Source organism: Sminthopsis crassicaudata, chromosome 5 (genome assembly GCF_048593235.1).
Source record: "Sminthopsis crassicaudata isolate SCR6 chromosome 5, ASM4859323v1, whole genome shotgun sequence".
Lineage (NCBI taxonomy): Eukaryota > Metazoa > Chordata > Mammalia > Dasyuromorphia > Dasyuridae > Sminthopsis > Sminthopsis crassicaudata.
Window position 1 is genome coordinate 259,582,290 of NC_133621.1, and position 21,775 is coordinate 259,604,064.

A 21,775-nucleotide genomic window follows, 5' to 3' on the forward strand; every position below is an offset into this window, starting at 1 on the left:
AGAAGGTCCTTAGCCCCAGAATGGTGGAGGAAGTGAAAGTCAACAGTAGGACCTCCCCATGCATTGGCAAAACTAGGGGAGCTGCAGATTCCAGCTCTAGGGAACCATGTGTACCAGCACAGCCCAGGGTAAGTAAGCATCTTCCAGGGGCCAGATCTCCAAATGGATCAGTGTAGCCCCAGAGAAACACAGCAACAGCCCATCTGGCCTCAGCACACTAGACACTACCACCAGAATCCCAGCTCAGGACCAGGTAAGCTGCCAGATACCTAGAGTCTCCAATAGCAACCATCACTTCTCACCATACCTCTTCAGGGAGCACGAAAATTAGGATCCCCCTGGCACCTCAAGGCAACATAAGTGAAGCACTGGGTAAACAGAACCTGTACTCACTGGCACAAAAAGCTAAAACAGTATTCCTGCCACTTCAGTAGCAGAATTCAAATTTAAAAGAAAGAGGAAAATAAAGATGAGCAAACAATAACAACAACTAAAGGATCTGACTATATAAATTTATTATGATAACGGGAAAGATCAAGACATAAATAAAGAATGACAATGCCAAAATCCCAAAGAAAAAGAAGTGGTCCCAGTATCAGAATGAATTTATGTAAAAGCTCAAAAGAGAAATCAAAATCATAATAGTTGGAGGGGATGTGGAAAAACTGGGACACTGATACTTTGTTGGTGGAACTCTGAATGGATCCAACCATTCTGGAGAGCAATTTGGAACCGTGCTCAAAAAGTTATCAAACTGCGCATACCCTTTGATCCAGCAGTTTCTATTGGGATTATATCCCAAAGAAATCCTAAAGGAGGGAAATATGTGCAAGAATGTTTGTGGCAATCCTCTTTGTAGTGGCCAGAAACTGCAAATTGAGTGGATGCCCATCAATTGGAGAATGGCTGAATAAATTACGGTATATGAATGTTATGGAATATTATTGTTCTGTAAGAAATGACCAGCAGGATGACTTTAGAGAGGCTTGGAGAGACATACATAACCTGATGCTAAGTGAAATAGGCAGAACCAGGAGATACATGGCAACAACAAGACTATATACAATGATCAATTCTGATGGAAGTGGCTCTCTTCAATATTGCACCAGTTCTACTTGTGCAGTGATGAAGAAAGCCATCTACACCCAGAAAGAGAACAGTGGGAACAGAGTGTGGAACATAGTATTCTCATTCTCTTTGTTGTTGTTTGCTTGCACTGTGTTTTCTTTCTCAATTTTTCTTTTTTCTTCCTTCTTGATCTGGTTTTTCTTGCACAAAATAACTATAAATATGTATACATATATTGTTTCTAATATTATGTCAACATAAAAATCATAACAGAGAGAGAGAAGAAAAATTGGAAAAAGAAATGACAATGATTCAAGGGAATTATGAGGGGAAAAAAAGAATCAAACTTTTGCAAAACTCCTCAAAATGTAGAATTGGCCAAAAGAAGAAGGTAATAGAAAAATTCAGTGAAAAAACAAAACAAAACAACTCTTTAAATAATACAGCTGGCCAAATGGAAAAGAAAGTACAAATGCTATTTGAGGAAAGCCATAAAAGTTAGAATTGGGCAAGTAGAAACTAATGTCTCTGTGAAAAATCAGGGCTCAATCAAACAAAGTAAAAAAAAATAAGGGAAAAAGTGGAAGAAAATGTAAAATACCACATGGCAAAATTAAGTGACCTAGAAGATGATATGTTTTCATTATTAGAGCAGTTAGAAGGAGAATATATAGACAGAGGGTACAGGTATGACTTGACTCTGAAAAGATAATATCTTGAAAATAAATTAAAGAATGAGAAAGAGGAATACACTTGGAGAAAGGGAAAGCAAAAGGTAGAAGGGCAAATTATCTCACATAAAAGAGGCAATTTTTCACAGTAGAGGGGTAGATGGTGATAGGGAGTGAGTGAACCTTAGTCTCATTAGAATTGGTTCAAAGAAGGAATGATATCCTCATGCATTTGGGTATAGGAATCTATCTTTCCCTGTAGGATAGACGGAGAAGAAGAAATTAAACAAGATTTGGAGTGATAGAAATGAAGGTAGATTTAGGGAGGTGATTGTCAGAAACAAGAAACTTTTGAGGAGGAATAGGATGAAAGGAGAGAGATGATAGAATAAACAGAGGGGGAAATAGAATGGAGGGCAATACAATTAGCAATCATAACTGTGAAAAAAATTGGAATTAAGCTTTTCAACAAAGGCCTCATTTCTCAAACATATAATGAAATTGGTCAAATTTGTAAAAGAAAAGTGATAACAAGAGCTATTCCACAATTGATAAATGATATAGTTTTCAGATAAAAAGTTATTTATTGTTATATAGAAAAAATGCTCCAACTCACAGTGGATTGAAGAAATGAAAATCTAAACTATTCTGTGTTACTACCTCATGCTTGTTAGATTGATCAATAGGACAGAAAAGGAAATTAGAGGGAATATGGAAAAAAGAGACATTAATGCATTATTGGGAGAATTGTGACCTGATTCAAGCATCCTGTAAATTTGAAACTATATGCACAGGGCTATAAAACAATACATACCCTTTGAGCTAGCAATACCACTTAATAGGTCTGAATTCTGAATTCTAAGAGACAAAAAATAAAAAAGGAAAACTATGTACAACAATATTTATCACAGTTCTTTTCTTGTGGCAAAGAACTGGAAATTGAGTAGATACTGCAGTATGTGATTGTGATAGAACATTATTGTGCTATAAGAAATAATGATCAGAATGCTTTCTAAAAATTGGGAAAGATCTAGAAGCTAATGAAAAGTAATATGCACTGTGTACAAAGTAATAGCAATATTGTAAGATGATCAGTTGTAAATGCTTTAGTTATTCTCAGCAATACAGTGATCCAAGACTATGCAGGACTTGCTATTCTTCCCAAGAAAGAACTGATGGTATCTAAATAGAGAATGAAGCATGTTTTTAAAAGTTTATTTTTCTTGAATTTTTAAACATGTTTTCTTTCACAAGACAAATATATTTACACATGTATAACCTATAATGGACTAATTGCTCTAGGAGGACAGGGTGGAGAGGGAGGAAAGGAGGGAATGTGGAATTCAAAATTTTAAAAATAATTAAAATACGTTTTACTTACAATTAGGAAAAATAAAATATTCAACAAAAGCAAAGAGAGAATTTTTCTCTGCTTTAGAATGATAGAACATTTCTAACTTTTTTTTCACATTGCATGAAGAAAACCAGACACAGATATGACCTACTCAACAAACTCTGAACTGTTGTCCTCTTTCCCTCCTATATTAGACAACAACTATCCTGAAGAATTCTTAGGAATAAGTGTTTGCTATGAAAATTAAAGACATTTTATCCCTGGGAAGATGAATTTGATCATCCCACTTACATAGTTTGGCAAAACAATCTTAACTTTGTAGAAATGATGTTATTAATTTTTATTTGGCTTAGGCAAAAACACGTGGATTCCAACTAGCACTGAGAATATACTACCCCTGCTCAAGTACACTGCTGCTAGGAGCAATGATAAATTTAGATTCTTTTCTTTTTATTATCAATCAGTTTTGGAAAAAATCCACATTCTTATATTTTAAATCCTTTGAAATAATAACATTAGCTTTAGTTTATTTCAGAACTTTTCTTTATTTAAGGTATTCAGATACTGTAAATTGTAAATAAAAAAATGACTTCAATTGACCTTCCCCATGAAAACAGTGATCTGAAGAAGTATGATTTAGATTATTCAATAGCATTTCCTTTCTTAATCTTAGAGAGATAAAATCAAACCAAAATAAAACTTCTCTTTGCAACCACAAAGCTTGAACACACAGATAACAACAACAATCCAGATGTATTTCTAACCTTTAATTCATAATGAAACTATGTCTTCCAATTCATCTTTCTTCCAGGGAATAAGAAATAAGGGCAAGTACTTTTTTCTTTTTTAATAGTTTTTATTTACCAGATGTATGCATGGGTAATTTTACCACATTGTCAATTGTCAAACCTTTTGTTTTAATTTTTCCCCTCCTTCCTCTCCCCCTCCCAATGGCAGGTTGACCAATACATGTTAAATATGTTAAAGTATAAATTAAATATAATATGTGTATACATACCAAACAGTTGTTTTGATGTACAACAAGAATCAGACTTTGAAATAGTGTACAATTAGCCTGTGAAGGAAATCCAAAATGCAGGTAGACAAAATAGAAGGATTGGGAATTTTATGTAGTGGTTCATAGGCATTTCCCAGAGTTCTTTCACTGGATGTATCTGGTTCAGTTCATTACTGCTCTATTGGAACTGATTTGGTTCATCTCATTGTTGAAAATGGCCATATACATCAGAATTGATCATCATATAGTGTTCTTGTTGAAGTATACAATGATCTCTTGGTCCTGCTCATTTCACCCAGCATCAGTTCAGGTAAGTCTCTCCAGGCCTTTCTGAAATATCCTGTTGGTAATTACTTACAGAACAATAATATTTCATAATATTCATATAATACAATTTATTTAGCCATTCTCCAATTGATAGGCATCCAATTAGTTTTCAGTTTCTGGCCACTACAAAGAGTGCTGCCACAAACATTCTTGCACATACAGGTCCCTTTCCCTTCTTTAAGATCTCTTTGGGATATAAGCTCAGTAGTAATACTGCTGGGTCAAAGGGTATGCACAATTTGACAACTTTTTGAGCATAGTGCCACATTGCTCTACAGAATGGAAGGAGATATACACAATTATACCAACAATGTATCAGTGTCCCTGTTTCCCCACATCCCCTCTAACATTGCACATTATCTTTCCCTGTCATTCTAGACACTCTGACGGGTATGTGGCCAAGTACTTCTTTCACCTTGTATTTTCCCATTTAAATTCCACCAACAAAGATTTTCTTAGACATATGAGTTCTTTACTGTGTCCCTATTAGGCCTAGGTTGCTGAACCATTCAAAGATAGCCTGAGCAGATCCAACTGCTAGAGATTTAAAAAAATATTTTAATAGTTTTTATTTATCAGATAGATGCATGGGTAATTTAGAGATTTTTTAAAAAATATTTATAGATACACCTTCATATGTAATAAGAAATTACAGTTCATAGTTAGAAGGTATAATAAAAATCATATAATATACTTTTCTCATTTGCAAGATGAGACAACTGGGTCCAAGGGAGGTGAAGTGTTCAAATTAACACCTGCATAAAAAAGCAGAGCTAGGTTTTGAACTTTGTTTGAAAGTAGTTTTCTTTCTATAGCATTATTATGTAGAATGCTAGGAAGTCTAGTGAGAAAACATTTAGAGAACCCCTGATCTAGAACTACAAGAGGCACTGCATTGTAGTCATGTCCTTCATTTTGCAGAAAAATAAGGGACACCAGGGCCTAAGTAAATTAGTGATTTTTCCACTAAAACCCCTTAAAAAATTAGAAAGTTTCACAACCTAAGTTCTCCTGTTACAGAAATAGGATTTTTCCCACTCTATTATACTATTTTTAAATTCACAAACATTTATTAAATAACTGGTTAATCAAAGACAAAACAAAACAGACCAAAAAATCCTTCTTGTTTTTGGAGGCAGGGCAAATAAAAATATAAAAGGTAAACATATATCTGATTAGTTAAGGAGGGAGGGAGTATAGTTCTTCTATCTACTTATCTATCTTTCTAGAAATTAAGAGGATGAGAATGTACTTCTTGTGGGAAATGGCCTTTGAACTGTACATTGAAAGAAAGGAAGGATTCTAGAAGCTGGCTTCAAGGATAGGATATAAATAAATGGCATGTTGGTGAATGTTACTCTCCAAACACACACACATACATGTACACATATGCACATAAATACACACATGATGCATTTTAAAGTTTAATGTATCACATTTTCTCCAATGCTTAAGTTTAAAAATAATAAATTAATAAGCAGCTAGATTGCTCAGTGGTTACAACACCAGGCCTGGATTCAAAGAGGACCTTAGACACTTAACATTTCCTAGCTGTGTGACCTTGGGTAAGTCATTTAATCCTAATTGCCTTGCAAAATAATAATAACAAAAATAACAAATTAATCCCCACTTTAAGCATTTGATGATTTTTTGATGTTTCAGTGCTTTCATGTAAAACTTTAACTCTTATCTTTTATAAACTGTGGACTACATGGGCTACATGCTATCTGGGGCCCCTTGTAATTCTAGATCTATGGTATTCAAATTACATGTTCTCAATATAGATGTTAGCATCCTGCAGAATAGTGCTATAGAAAGAAAGTTAACTTTGAAACAGAGTTCAAAACACAGGCCTGAGGGATAGATTGTGTAAAGTTGAAAAGTTTTTAATTAATAAAAATGATGGAGTATTTAATTTAAGAAGCTGCTGACCAATGCAGAATTTATAGGGAATAAAACAAAATACATCATTGCTATAAAAGTCTAGGATGATCCTGGGATGATCCTCTCTTCCTCAAACACATCTTACCCTGCAATGATGGAGACAAGTATTTCTATTTTGAACTATTTTTCTATGCTGCCTGTCCATTTGTGAAATGAACATTAGGATTTTTAGAGTGTTGTTGATTGAAATTAGTATTGTATTAGGAATTTAATTATGTATAAAATAAAATGGTTAATGACATTTATTTAGCACATATTGTAGCAGAATTTGCACATGTGGATTATTCTCCATGTATTATATTTATGGCTTTTGTAAGTAGAATGGTGAGAGCCTTATTTTGTTCTATCTTATGTTATCTTGGGACCATAATAGCAAATAACAAATAAAATTGTGACCAATGAGGAACGGAAAATAGAGGTATTTAATTGCAAAAGTGAAAAGGAATTAGGTTGACCATTTTTTAACTGTTTTGGAGAATGCCATTTGGATGCCACTAAGCTGTGCCATTTCTCTGGAAAAGATCAAATTGCTATGAGGCAATAGGAAATTGTGCTACAAAGATTTTTCATTTTTTGAGGATAAGGTAGCAATTGAAGCTAGGTGGATAAGAAACACTTTTCATATTGTCTCAAATCTTTTCATTGAGGCAAAAGCAAAGATCTTATTTTTGTTTTTTTAATTAATAAGGTCTTGGGCTTAAAATATAAGTATTTGTAGAAATACTTAATATTAAATAAAAAACTTCTATATTTTAAATTCTTCCCTCTTCCATTTTTGTCCCTTTCATCTTGCCTCTTTCCTCTCTCCCATCTGCCCTTCTTGACTTCCCTTCCTTTCTTTCAATATCATGTCAAGTTCAAAATAATATTAAATTAAAATCTTAAATTTACTCTTTTCTCCCTCCACTAGTTCTGCCTTCTTGAGTTCCTATTCATTAGAACTAGTATTTTTGAAGAAATATGAGGAAAATGAATGCATTTACATTTGAAACAATGGATCTGAGAAGTTATAGGAGGTAAGTATCTAATGGATAATTGTATCTCTTATGGGCTAAACAATGCTATTGCCTTTTTTCTATGTTAGATTTTGGAAGATACAATATACCATAAACTTAAAATACATATGACAGTAAGTCATGATGCACATATATTTTATATATTAGAAATGGAGGTACAGATGCTCTACCGTAGATTAAATGAAAATTCTTAAAATTATTAGTGAGAGGCAGAGGGGAAGAATAGTTATAGGAGTGGCAAAGAGTCAGAAAGACCTACATTCAAGTTTTACTTTTGTTACTCTGGATCTGAGACTGTGAGCAAATCTTTATCTGTAAGTGTTTCACTAAAAAGTCTGAGTCTATGAATTACAGCTATTTCCATTCCAGTAGCCCCTAACTCTGAATTCCCAAGTCTGCAAAGTAAAAAGTAAAATAAGTAAAAAAAATAAACAACAACAAAAAAAACAATTATTATCTTTTTCTTGGAATATATTACAAACATTTACTGTGATGGTCCTAATACTGAAACTATCCTGGTACCCAATTTCTAAGTTCTTGGCTATGGTAGGTACTTCATATGAGTATCATTTTTTTTTTAGAAAAAGGCAATATAAAGAAAGTCACTAATGACAACTCATTGGGTCATGCCATATCTCCAAATGAAGATAATATAAGTAACTCTTTTCTATCTGAAAAAGAATCAAAGAAACAAACTCAGACATTTTCATTACAAAGGGCTGGTGAGTATCTACTACTGTGGTATTCCTGGCAGCTGGGTTACAGTTGCTACTATGCCAGATCCCAGACATGGTATGATTAAATCCAGCATCTAATCATTTTGTTACACTAAATGTACAAAGCATTCTGATTATAGCATGCCTTGTCTGCATGGTGGCACATATGTTACACATTTACTATGAAATTACTAGTGTGAATTTGTAACCAAACTACATTGTTTACAAAAGTGTTTAATGCTGCAATCATTGTAAAAATAAAAATCGATATTTAGAGATTCCTCAAACAACATGTAAAGGAGACCAAGTAGGTGATTTGACTTTTCATTATTTGTATTATTTTTTTTTTATTTTGTGCCATAATTAATCTCTATTTTTTGTCACATAACTAATAGGTTTCAAAACATGAAAGGGCAAAATTAACTTAGAAATACAATTAACACTTCTTATTTTTTTTATCTTGAACACAGATACTTCATTTACATTTTATCAGTTGCTTTAATTTACAAGCTTGTAATAGAATGTTCTCTGACACAGAACAATCCTTATTTTAAAAAGAAAAATAGATAAGTAAAATTAACTAAGACCCCAAATTATCTGGCAAGATTTCAGTATTTTGAACCAATCATCTACTCACTCACCTATAATCAATTATTTCACTTAAATGTTAGAATTTCCCTGCACCAGTTATTCTCTGAGGTATTCTGTATAAATTTTGCCAAAGCAGTTTTTGGTTAATTATCTGCTCTAACACTACTAGAGCCTTAGCCTTTTTCTCATCAATAACAAAGTTTAGAAAAATGGGGTAGAAATGGATTCTCTCCAAAAATCTCTTTCTGCTCTTATAATCTATTATTCTATAGAACCAGTTCTATCCCTGGGTGTAACTAGTTCAGTTCATTACTGCTCTATTGGAACTGATTTGGTTCATCTCATTGTTGAAGAGGGCCATGTCCATCAGAATTGATCATCATATAGTTATGTTGTTGAAGTATATAATGATCCTGCTCATTTCACTCAGCATCAGTTCATGCAAGTCTCTCTAGGCCTTTTTGAAATCATCTTGCTGGTCAATTCTTTTTTTTTTTATTTTTTTTTAATTGTTTTTTTTTAATTTTTTATTATATATATATATTTATAATATTATCCCTTGTATTCATTTTTCCAAATTACCCCCCCTCCTTCTATTCCCTCCCCCCGATGACAGGCAATCCCATACATTTTACATGTGTTACAATATAGTCTAGGTACAATACATGTGTGTGAATATCATTTTCTTGTTGCACAATAAACATTAGAATCCGAAGGTACATGCAACCTGGGCAGACAGATATTAGTGCTAACAATTTACATTCACTTCCCAGTGTTTCTTCTCTGGGTGTAGCTACCTCTGTCCATCATTGATCAACTGGAAGTGAGTTGGTTTTTCTTTATGTTGAAGATTTCCACTTCCATCAGAATAAATCCTCATACAGTATTGTTGTTGAAGTGTACAGTGATCTTCTGGTTCTGCTCATTTCACTCAGCATCAGTTGATTTAAGTCTCTCCAGGCCTCTCTGTATTCCTCCTGCTGGTCATTTCTTACAGAGCAATAATATTCCATAACCTTCATATACCACAATTTACCCAACCATTCTCCAACTGATGGACATCCATTCATCTTCCAGTTTCTAGCTACAACAAAAAGAGCTGCCACAAACATTTTGGCACATATATGTCTCTTTCCGCTCTTTAGTATTTCTTTGGGATATAATCCCAGTAGTAGTACTGCTGGGTCAAAGGGTATGCACAGTTTGATAACTTTTTGGGCATAATTCCAGATTGCTCTCCAGAATGGCTGGATTCTTTCGCAACTCCACCAGCAATGTATTAGTGTCCCAGTTTCCCCACATCCCCTCCAACATTTATCATTATTTGTTCCTGTCATCTTAGCCAATCTGACAGGTGTGTAGTGGTATCTCAGAGTGGTCTTAATTTGCATTTCTCTGATCAGTAGTGATTTGGAACACTCTTTCATGTGAGTGGATATAGTTTTAATTTCTTCCTCTGAGAATTGTCTGTTCATATCCTTTGACCATTTATCAATTGGAGAATGGTTCGGTTTCTTATAAATTAGGGTCAGTTCTCTATATATTTTGGAAATGAGACCTTTGTCAGAACCTTTCCTTTTAAAAATATTTTCCCAATTTGTTACTTCCCTTCTAATCTTGTTTGCATTAGTATTATTTGTACAGAAACTTTTTAGTTTGATGTAATCAAAATCTTCTATTTTGTGATCAATAATGATCCTTCCTCCTCCACAAGTCTGAGAGGTAGATTATCCTCTGTTCCTCTAATCTATTTATTATCTCCCTCTTTATGCCTAAATCATGGACCCATTTTGATCTTATCTTGGTATATGGTGTTAAGTGTGGATCCATATCTAATTTCTGCCATACTAATTTCCAGTTTTCCCAACAGTTTTTTTCCGAATAATGAATTTTTATCCCTAATGTTGGAATCTTTGGGTTTGTCAAAGATTAGATTGCTGTAGATGTACCCTTTTTTGTCCTTTGTATCTAATCTGTTCCACTGATCTACCGGTCTATTTCTTAGCCAATACCAAATGGTTTTGGTGACTGCTGCTATATAATATAGCTTTAGATCAGGTACACTTAGACCACCTTCCTCTGAGTTTTTTTTTCATTAGTTCCCTTGCAATTCTCGACATTTTATTCTTCCATATGAATTTTGTTGTTATTTTTTCTAGGTCATTGAAATAGTTTCTTGGGAGTCTGATTGGTATAGCACTAAATAAATAGATTAGTTTGGGGAGTATTGTCATCTTTATTATATCCGCTCGGCCTATCCAAGAGCATTGAATGTCTTTCCAATTATTTAAATCTGATTTTATTTTTGTGGCAAGTGTTTTGTAATTTTTCTCATATAATTCCTGACTTTTCTTTGGTAGATGGATTCCCAAATATTTTATACTCTCAACATTTGTTTGGAATGGAATTTCTCTTTGTATCTCTTGCTGTTGCATTTTGTTAGTGATATATAAAAATGCCGAGGATTTATGTGGATTTATTTTGTATCCTGCCACTTTGCTGAAATTTTGAATTATTTCTAGTAGCTTTTTAGCAGAGTCTTTGGGGTTCTCTAAGTATACCATCATGTCATCTGCAAAAAGTGATAGTTTAATTTCCTCATTTCCTACTCTAATTCCTTGAATCTCTTTCTCGGCTCTTATTGCTGAGGCTAGCGTTTCTAGTACTTGCTGGTCAATTCTTACAGAAAAATACTATTCCATAATATTCATATACCACAATTTATTCAGCCATTCTCCAATTAATTGGCATCCACTCAGTTTCCAGTTTCTGGCCACTACACAGAGGGCTGCCACAAACATTCTTGGACATATAGGTTCCTTTCCCGTCTTTAAAATCTCCCTGGGATATAAGCCCAATAGTAATGCTTCTGGATCAAAGGGTAGGCACAGTTTGATAACTTTTTGAGCATAGTTTTAAACTGCTCTCCAGAATGGTTGGATGTATTCACAATTCCACCAACAATGTATCAGTGTCCCAGTCTTCCTATATCCCCTCAACATTGCACATTATTTTCCCCTGTCATTCTAGCCAATCTGACAGATATGTAGTGTGGTATTTCAGAGTTGTCTTAATTGCATTTCTCTGATTAATAATGATTTGGAGCATCTTTTCATATGGCTAGAAATAGTTTCAATTTCTTCATCTGAGAATTGTCTGTTCATATCCTTCGACCATTTATCAATTGGAGAATGGCTTGATCTCTTATAAATTAGAGTGAATTCTGTCTCTATATTTTCTCTATATATTTACTGCTTTGGCTGCATCCCACAAATTTTGGTATGATTTCTCATCATTGTCAGTTTCTTGAGTGAAATTATTAATTGTGTCTACAATTTGCTGTTTCACCCAATCATTCTTTAAGATGAAATTATTTAGTTTCCAATTACTTTTTGGTCTATTTACCCCTAACTTTTTGTTAAATGTAGTTTTTATTGCATCGTGATCTGAATAGAAAGCATTTACTATTTCTGGCTTCCTGCATTTAATTTTGAGGTTTTATGTCCTAATATATGGTCAATTTTTGTATAGGTTCCATGCTGAGAAGAAAGTATACTCTTTTTTGTCACCATTCAGTTTTCTTCAAAGATCTATCATACCTAATTTTTCTAATATTCTATTTACTTATTTAATTTCTTTCTTTCTTTTTTTTTTTTGGTGTGGTTTGGTTTATCTAATTCTGAGAGTACAAGGTTGAGATCTCCCACTATTATAGTTTTGCTATCTATTTTTTCTTGCAACTCTCAATTTCTCCTTTAGGAAGTTAGATGCTATACCACTTGGTACATATATGTTTAATTTTGATATTGCTTCATTGTCTATGCTACCCTTTATCAAGATATAACTTCCTTCCTTATCTCTTTTAATTAGATCAATTTTTGCTTTTGCTTGATCTGAGGTAAGGATGGCTACCCCTACTTTTTTACTTCACCTGAAGTATAATAGATTCTACTCTAACTTTTTACCTTTACTCTGTATCTCCTTGCTTTAAATGTGTTTCCTGTAAACAACATATTGTAGGGTTCTGACTTTTGATCCAGTCTGTTATCCACCTCCGCTTTATGGGAGAGCTCACATGATGTAGTTTTAAGTTAAAATTTTGAGGGGAAAGTCATCACTAAAAAGTTTTTATGAAATTTGTATATGAAGAACAGAGTTTGAGAAGCATTATTAGAGAAAGATTTCATCATTCTTCTAGAAACAAAATTAACTTAGCATCACTACTCTAAATAACACTTATTCTCAGATATGTGTGTGTGTGTGTGTGTGTGTGTGTGTGTGTGTGTGTGTGTGTGTGTGTGCAAACATATACATATGAACACATCTCCTAAATATAACGCTGGCTGTATTTAAGGAAATACAAAATGTTTTAATTTTGCTGAAATATCAGAAATAATTTTATTTCAACCAAAAATGATTTGAACAAAAATAAACCAATGTCAGATCATTTATGCTTAAGCCAATAAAATCTTTTTAGCAATTTTATTGGATTATGCAATCTTTTATTCAATTAACCTAGATTGAAAGCTCCTTGAAGATAGGTGTGATATTTTGATTCTTCTTATAGTCCTAATGCTTAGCACAGTGCTTGATACATGGTAGGTGCTTAATAAGTCTTTATTGATTGGTTAATCATGTGAATTATGGAAGCAATCATTGTATTATATTCATACTGCAAACTTGTAACATGATTTGATACATGGACCCTTTGCTAGGTTTTCTATTTAATGATAGAAAAAAATAAAAATAAAGTCTTCTCTTTTTCTTTTGAATTTTTTTCTTTATACTTCTCCCTTCCCCATTTGACTTTTGGGTAATTTAGAGGTGGAAGGAATCTTAGAAGGCTTCTGAGTCCAAACTCTTCAGTGTACATATGAGGAAAGTACATAAATGACCTGTGTAGTGCCACAAAGCTTGCAATTCTACAAGGCAAAATTTGAACCCATTACTTCTGACCATGAGTCCAACACTGTACACAACTTTTAAGAGGGTTCAATATATTTCCAAGACTATTTCATTCCTATTTAAGAGGTTAAATGCTCTATTTCAATCAAGCATGGACTAGTCCCTACTATACAAATGAAGTTGGAAAGAACTGAAATCCTAGTTAATATAATAAACTTTCCATACAGAATAATATTAAAATCTGGGTCACTTTTTGGCATATTGGAAAGAGATGGTTGCATCCATACACTTCCCTTCCCCATCATCTTGCCCCAGTTTTTTTTTTTTTTCATATATAAAATGAAGAGGTCAGACTAGATGACCTCTTAGGTTATTTCCCATTCCAAATTTGTGATATTTTTTATTAGGACTGTGAATACTGTAATTTATAATACAAAGTGACAGCTTCATCAAAATATTTTGGCTTTAAGATGATAGTATTTTCATGAATCAAAATGTAAGCAATTCCATAGTAACTGTAAAAGATTTTATATGTCCTATCCTTATGTCTCTAGTTGTCTATAAATAAATTTTCTCGGGATGCTATTCAATTAATAGATAAATTAAAGTTTTTTTACATAGGGAAGATGTGGATTCAAATATAATAGTTGTACACTAAAATGTTTTCAAAATTATTTATTTTAAATATTAACTCTCAACAGATTCCTTATTCCTTGCTCTTTTGTAAACATCATTATGAGTACCTTGCAGTGGCTATAAAGAATGACACCTTTGAAGTAATGTTGTACAGAAATGATATGATGAGAGAAGATTTAATATTATGGGACTTAAAATTTCCCAGTGGGAGGTGTGATAATGCCCTACTCTTTCACTTTTCTGCTGAATGAGATTTTGATAGAGAACAGAAGTCAGATGCTACTTGGTCCACATTATATATTCATCACTTGAATTTTTTATGTTGTTATCAATACTAACGAGACCCATTTCTCTAGTGCTTGGTTGTTTCAGCAGTTACAACTTTATCATGCCATGTTCCTTCAGAATTACCCAAGATAAAGATATGCCTTACTCACTGCCAAAATAGATGTTGTAAGATGGAATAATATGAATCATTCTCATGCAAAGGAAACACAATGATATTGAATAACTGACTTCAGGTCAGAGGCTAAGACAGGCTAGTGAATGTAATGGACTGTGGTATTTCCCCCTCACTTTGTTTTGATTATCTATGTGGGTTGCATTGAAAGGGAGTATTAACACTATATTTCTCACTGATGAAATTGTCTAGATAAGAACCTTTAAAAGTAAAGTCAAAATAGCAACTGATTTTAGATAAAAAACTTTGAAACCAAACTGAAAAATTTTGTGCATTGAAAAAGAAAAGGATTGTGAAGAGAGTAGGAAGATTAAATACATTTTGACTATTACAAATGCTCAAATTAACTATAAAGGATACATGAAGAAAGATGCTATCTACATTCAGAACTGAGAACTGATAAAGTATTTATAAATATTTATAGAATAACTTTAACACACATATGTGTGTGATATATACACATGTGTGAATACACACACATACCTATTTGTGTCTAATGATAGCCAACTCTATGGTGATGGAGGGGAAAGGGGAAAGAAAAAAAAAGGAAGAAAATACATGTTAGCTTGGTTATATTTTTGAAAGAAACATTTAACTTGTACATTTATAGCTTCATCTTCAATCAGCTTTTTATTATATTATGTTATAGATATGCTTGTTTTATTCAATAAATTAAATTAAATAAAAATGTGATTTAAAAAAATAAATAGCGTACACTGACACTCAAATGAGTTGGAAAGAGTCACTTGAAATCAAAGGTTAGAAATTGGGGTGAATTGAATAAAACAAACAAATTTTTAAAATGTCAATTTGTTGAGACTTATCTTAGTAAAATTGAAAATATTTCTGAGGTGAATTTTGGGAAAATAGTAGAGTATATCAGAAAATTCTAAGTTCTCTAGTTCTCCAGCCACAAATGTGGCAGAGCAGTACCTTGGGATGAACATGGAACAGTAAAAATAAATTACAATTGAAGCAGAATAGTGGTCTTCCTGGGACAACTGGAGAAGATACAAAGAAAGATACCAGGATAAAAGTTTGCCCGAGTGAAGTGTAAAAAAACCTACAGGCTAACTCGGCAGAAACAGCAAGAATCAAGCCCTGGGGTTAGATGGATTGAGAAATTGCTATATTCCTAGCCACAGAAATTTCCACCCTCTGGAAAGTGTTGGAAGTCAGATATCTGAGCAGAGTTGTGGGGGGGGGGGGTGGTAAAGAGTGGTGAGGTGGAGATTGAGGGAACCTCTGATGATAAGCAACATCAAGTTCACATGTGAAACTTGTTCTGGGGTTAGAAGGAACCAGCACATTTCAAGTGAATGCAGGGGCAGTAGGGCAGGGACAATGCTGGCTGTGGGCACTTATAGGAAAGCAGAGTTCTTGATTTCAGTTCCAGATTAGGGGCAGAAAACTGAAGAAGGACCTGAGGCCAGAGTCACCATCCCCATAATCTGGGACTAAAGGTAATTATACTATTAAGCTAATAAAAAAAAAAAAAAAGAACTAACAAAGAAGAAAAACTCAATTGTAGAACCTACTATGGGAATAGAGAAAACAAGAGTTTGTCTTCAGAGGATACTGTATCCCCCTAAAAAACTTTTCTACTCCAAAGAATAATGGTAAATAGTCCCCTGCCCAAAAATAATTCACAAAAGATCTCAAAAAAGACTTTAAAAATCAAATGAAAGAGATTGAAGTTTTAATAATAAGAGCAATCCAAGAAAACAGGAAGATTATGAATAGAAAGTCAACCAATTAAAAAAAGAGATCCAGAATCTTAAGGAAAAAATGATTCCTTGAAAATTAGAATTGATTAAAAGGAAGCAAGTGAAATTATGAGATCAAAAAGCGAATAATATTAAATATACATGAAGAAAGAAATAGAAGAGAATATGACCTATCTCATAAGAAAATAAGAATCAGACCATCTGAAAAGTATAATAAAAAACTTGATACAGTAATACAAGAGATAATTAAAGAAAATTGTCCTGAAATGCTATAACAGGAGAGAAAAGTAGAAATATTAAAAAATCCATTAATCACCACCTGTAAGAAATATTATTAGAAAAAAACATGCATGAATATCTTATTGAAATTCTGAAAATCTGAGGTCGAGAAAATATTACGAGTCACAAGAAAAAAATCAAATAAGGTGGACTCAAAATTAGGATGGCACAAAACCTGACAGCATCAACATAAAAGACCAAAGGTCTTGGAACACTCTATATTGAAGAGCAAAAGAACTAGGGTTGTGACTGAAAATATCATACCCAACAAAGTTAAGCATAATCCTGAATGAAAAAAAAAAGATATTAAAAGACCTCAGCTTAATAGAAAATTTGACATAAAATATGCAAGAGAAATATAAGGTACACATCAAAGATTAATTACAAGGAACTCAATAAGGACAGTTTATTCTTTATACCTGGAAATGAAATGTAAATCATATATTTAAGGTTGTTATTAGTAATTGGATAGTTGAAAAGAAAGATTGAAGTAGAGTTGATTATAATGTGCTCCTAAAAAGCAAAACCATGTAGGAAAAGATAAAAAGAGTAATTATCCTATAAAGAGAAGATGTGAAAGGAAAAACTGACAGAGGAATTAGATGGGGGAGGAGGGCTGATATTTCTGTAACCTTCCTCTTATTAGAAATGGGTTAAAGAGATAATAATACATATATACAAACATATATGACAAACCAGCATAGTAGGGTCTTATGTAGATATATATGAATCTTTTGTGTAATATATGTGTGTATGTGTGCTTGTGTGTGTGTATGTCTCTGTGTGCCTTCTGGAGTAGGCATGAAAGAAGGCAAAAAAATAATAGAGTAAAAGGCACAGCAGAGAAGAAAAGAAAACCTATAAGGAAGCAAAAAAAATCTGGACAGCTCTGAATAATATATTATATAACCTTTCTTGAAATGGAAATTTATTGTTTTATATTTTAAATTCTCTCGTGTTCTGTTGTGCATATCACAATTTTTTTCCTTTCAATATTTTGTATTTAAATTTAAAATAAATAAATAATAAAATATTTTCGTGCAACAACAATTATTTTATTGATTTTCTTGGTGGCTAGTGCCTTTCCTATCTAATATCATATGTATCTAAATCTTTATGTGGTGTGAGTTCTTTCAAAGTAAGGACTGATTTTACATCTTTCTATATATCTTTAAAACTGTGCCTGAAAACAGAAAATGCTTAATAACACTGTTAATGTATTAATTTCTTATGCAACTTATCATGTGGAAGTTACTGTGAGAGGTAATGGTTTATTAAGATTAAATTTTAAAAATTCCTTAATTTTGAAGAGTAACTTTTCTATTTTTCATATCTGTTTACCCCTTCCACTATTTCTACCATATTAATTTGGACTCTTGTCAGGTCTCCTGTGCACTTATGATAACTGTTTATCTCATTAATTCTATTCCCTCTTTCCCTCTCAATCCAGCAAACATTGCTTCCAAAATACTCTTATTAATGAAAGTTAATACTGGTCTTATTTAGATATAGTAATATGGGCATAGAACTTACTGATGGATTTTTCTAAGTTAAGATTTTTTTTCAATCTTTGAATTATCAGCTTGAACAATATTAATATCAAAACTAACTGATTTTTATTTAATATGTAATTAATTATCATTCCCATCACTTTTTGTCCTACCAAACACAAGAATAAGATTATTTTTAAGTTTTTTAAGTAAAAGCTGATGTTCACATTCATTTTTTGTAGCTTTCTTTTGTTTCTTTTAATTCTATCCCTTGTTTTCTGTCTGTTCCTAAAGACTATTCCATTTCAGTCAAGCGAGAGTATATTATGACAAACTTCCCCCTCTTCCTTCTTTCCTTCAATTCTTCTATATTTTAACTAATCCCCAATAGTACTATCCAAGCAAATATTTTTTTAAGAGTTTTATCTTTTTTATTAAGACAGCTGGAAAATGATAACATCTCAAATTACATAAGTGAACTCCCCCAAAATTTACAGATTTACACGTTTATAATACAAACACTAACAATTCATTGCATATAAATATTACATTTGGTCTGCCATCATTGGATGGCATTAAAAATCCCTGAAGTATATTTATTTAAGGGACCTGAGATTGAGGCTATAAATATATGGACATAAATATCCCTTGAAAATCAACACCCAAATTAAATAACTTAGTTCAATATGTTTTTGTGCATTTTTGGTGGCCTGTTTTAAACTGTCAGGAACACATAAAATTTTAAGAGGTTAGAAAGTTCTTAAACTTTGTTCTGAGCTCAAGTGGAAAACAAAACAAAACAAAAACAAAAACAAAAACACAAATGAAGTCCAAAGTGATCTTGCCCAATCAATATTGCTGTAAAGAATATCATTTTTTCTAATGAGAAACAATATAGGAAAAATTTTAAGACCTAAGGAAATTTGAAAAATGTTTCAGAAGCATTTTTTAAAGAAAAATAATTACCTTATTAAACCAAATTATAGTGTATCACTCATTGACTACTTCAAAATCTGTTCATAAAATCCAAGTTGTAAAGGAATACAGCTAATTCACTGAAATATTCAGATAAGCAGATTGTTTGACAATATATTAAACAAAAGATGGTTGGTTGAATGTTTTTTAGGATAATTGAAGATGAACACACGTTTGTTGGCTTGGTCCAATTTCAACCTTTAAGATGATAGGAATGAACCCTGTCATATGAACCTTGGATGACTCTGACTAGCTAAAGACCCCATGATATGATTAACATGTGAGATAACATCATTTCAAGACCACAATAAATACTGTATTAGAATTTGTTTTTCATAGCTCATCTTGTAATCTTTAATGGAATTTCAAAACATTGCAATAAAATAAAATTAGAATAGAATAAAGTTGGGGGAAAGGACAAAGACAAAGTTGAATTGTTTTCAATGAATTCACAGTAATAAAACAATTTCAAGATTTAAGTTTTGAACTGTTACAGTATAATGCCTCTATAGATGCAGCATAGCATTTTGAATGTAATTTTTTATTTATGCAAAATCCAAGACAATTTCATATTTTCTACTTCAATTGCTTTTATTTTCTCCTGTCACTCATGATTTTGCATTAAGCATTCTATGTGCTTGCCTGGTCAAGAACTCATTTTTATACTCAGAAAATGTTTTAGGGACTTGTATTACTACTAGATTACTCATATTTGTCTATCCAGGAATACTGAATACTTGGGAAATTATACAAAATAACTTTAGTTGATATAGAAAAAGCAAGCTCCCATCTTCTGCTTTGTAGACTGAAGCATTGTTATAGCAATGTGATTTTAATTTTTAAATTTTGTGTATTTACTTTTTCAGCCTTTACGGTCTCTTCACACAATTTTTGCATTTAATGAATAAATGAATGAAATATGATTCTCATGATTTACGTATAATTTACATAGTCTTAGGCCATATATGTGAATAATTCTCAAGTATACTAAGCACCACAGAAAATAATTTATTTCCTCAAGCATGTATTTAAGAATTCCTTAAGCAAGTTTTGCTACTTAGGGTTATTTTGATTTCCTAGAGTTGTTTATCAGTTTTAGCACAGAAATCAGTAGGATTTATATTGAAGGACATCAATTAAAATACCTATAAACAAATTTCTCCATTAAAAAAATCTGTTTTAGTTTTAACATATAACAACTTATGCTTAAAAATTCAGAAAGTGGAAATAGATATGGATCCTTAAATATTCATATTAATAATATAACAATGCAAGAAAAAATGGTAGAGCTCTCAGTCTAGAAGAAATAAGTATACTTTAGGATGGATAAGACTAAAGATAGGCACAAAAATAAAATACAGTTAGGATACCAAATAATCATTGGATTTATTGTGAGTGGACATTTAGAGTCCTCATATTAAGTATCTATTTTATAGTGTTTTAAGGTTCGCAAGACATATTACATATATTATTTTACTTGGTTTTCATAGACCATCTCTCTGTTGGTCACTGTCTCTTTCTGTATCTGTCTCTTTCTTTGTCTCTCTGTCTCTGTCTCCATCTCTATCTCTCCTCTCTTCCTCCTCCTCTTTCTTCCCCTCCACCTTTGCCTCCTCTTCCTTTTCTTCTCTCTGTTTCAACATATTAATATATTTGCCATTAGCAGGTGGTATATGCTGTTTAAAGGTATAGGTCACAATCTGTCCAGTTCTTCTCATCTTATCTGTGGATGCTTCTGAAAATTTCCCATGAATAATTTGCATAGTGAATTAGAGTCTTCCCCCAGAACTTTTAAAAAATATATAAATTACGTATTAATGATGCTCACAGATTATCTACAATATATTTATTCATTCCTAACCTCTTAAGAATTTACTTCCTTAGGAATTTAAAGCATTCATTCCATTCTATACAACTTTTTATACCTCTTATCTTGAATATTTCTTTTTATGTAAAATTTTGCCATCTACTCAATATCATCTAGCACTTCGTTGCTTTTTTTTTTGGATGACAAAATTTTGATTTTTCAAAGAGTTTAATATTCTATGGTTCATAGCCATATAGCCTCACCAACAAATATATTGATTTTAATTTGAAGGAAAATAGTTGGGGCATTAAAAATATGATAAATCTATGTGCTCATAATTATGTGCATGCACATATATGTCACTAACCTGGAACTTTGAGTCATGAAATCTGTTATATATGTTTATGCATGTGTGCATACATACATGTATATATATATATATATATATATATATATATAGTACACTTATCACATATCTATCTGTCATAATCTATCTTTCTCTAGAAAGGAAGTATACCTTCTGTTGCATACCTTCTGAGTCCATTATAGAAAAATGATTTATGAAAGAGAGAGAAAGAGACACACATATACAGAGAAAGTAACAGAGAGAGATACAGAAAGACATAGAGACATAGATATAGAGATAGAGTGAGACACAGAGATAGAGAAATAGAGAGACAAAGAGATAAAGACAGAGACAGATAAATAGACAGAGAGAGAGAGAGACGAGAGAGAGAGAGAGAGAGAGAGAGAGAGAGAGAGAGAGAGAGAGAGAGAGAGAAAGAGAGAGA